This window comes from Perkinsus marinus (assembly GCF_000006405.1).
Source record: "Perkinsus marinus ATCC 50983 genomic scaffold scf_1104296960784, whole genome shotgun sequence".
Classification (NCBI taxonomy): Eukaryota; Perkinsozoa; order Perkinsida; family Perkinsidae; genus Perkinsus; species Perkinsus marinus.
The window spans coordinates 17802-19564 of record NW_003205973.1 but is presented as its reverse complement, the minus strand read 5'-3'; positions in this window follow the sequence as shown (position 1 = coordinate 19564).

Genomic DNA, 1763 nt, shown 5'->3' with positions numbered 1-1763 from the left:
CCCTATTATATTTTCGATGGGAAATCCATCGATTTCTGGGAAAAAATTCCTATTTTTTTCCAGGATTTGGGTGGCGTTTGCTTTAATGAACAGAATATGGCGAAGACCCCTGAATGTTGTTCATAAAGATGAGTACGGTAATATTATAAGTTATCAAAGGTACGGTTGAAAACAAAATTTCCAAATTCCACAAGAAAATTGTGTTCGAAATCTTGGAGTATCTTGAGATTGATTTGTGCTTGTATGGATTCCAAAGATTCTCCTTGACAGTCTCGTGTCGTTTTTCTGTTCCTCCCTTTTTATGATGCCCATCAGTCGGCTATTGCAACCGCGTTATCTATCGCTGTTGGTGCTCACAGCGCAGAACACAGGTAACGGGATTTTTGTTTCGAGTTGAAAATTCTTTTTTCGAAGTTTTGCGGGAAATTTCCTAAATAGAAAATGCGAAGCACACAGTTAAGATATTCACCGGAGAGTTTTTGATTTTTTTGCGAGATTTCGGAAAAATATTTATTTAATAATAAATATCTGAAATATGTATTTCGGATATTTGAAAATTTGTCGGAATTTCGAATTAAAACGAATCGTCGTTGTAGTAATTTTTCCGAAATTTTTCCTCACTAAAATGGCGAGGAACCGCCAGTGTACTTGAACCATTCGTTAGTTTGTTTTTCATCTCTGAGTGTTGGAGTATTGGAATATTTGTTCGCTTTCCTCAGCTGAGCTCACGAGTTTCCAAAGCTAATTATAGAAGTTTATATACGAATTTGGGTAGAAATGTACAGAAAACAATAAGAATTTCCTCCGAAATTTTTTCATATTTTTCACCATTTTCCCCCCTCATTTTCAGCGTTGGTATTGACAATGCGATATGCGCGAACGCGACCCGGCGAGATGTTCCTGGCGAGTACGGCCGTTGTGTGCGATGAAACTACGAAGTTAGTTGCATGTAAGAATCAGTTATGCATATGTGAGATTGGGAATTTTCATTTTTATACGGCCATAGTATTTTTCAGTGTATATTAATGGAGTTTCACGAGCCGTGATATGAAAAACAATAGTGAAAATCATATTTCACGACTACTGTATATCACCGCGAATATCGCGTTTTTCACCGAGTTTTACACCACTTCGCGTAAAACGGGTGGTGAAACTCTATTGATGATTCGAATTACGGTCTGTTACCATTGAAGTTTCACCCGTTTTACGTAAAGTAACGTAAAACTCCATGTGAAAAACGCGATATTGGTGCTATGCAGTGCTTTATGAAATATATTTTTCACTAGTATTTTTAATATCACCGGTGAAACTCCGGTTAATCTGTGCTACGCATGTAGTTGTTCGTATACGTAAAGATTACTGTGTGAACCAAACAGTAATGCATATCTAGATTTCCAATTCGAGAGTAATACGAATATAGACTACGGAACGCTTTTAAAACGTTGGTGTCAATCGATTCACATTGTTATCATGTTGATATTACTCAAAGTTGACTTTCAAATTCTCGGAAATTAAAGGTGTTGAAAAATATCACTTTGCATAATAACGGTTTGGTTGTTCACACTGTATCACCCGATATATATTAGCAGTTGGAATTACGGTATGTTGATATTAATACGTGATGGAGTTTCACCTGTTTTACGTGAAGTGGCGTAAAACTAGATGAAAACGCGATATTCGCGGTCTTGAAATATGTTCTCACTAGTGTTTTTCATATCACGGGTGGAACTCCAATGAATTTATGAGGTTGATATTACTAGTAT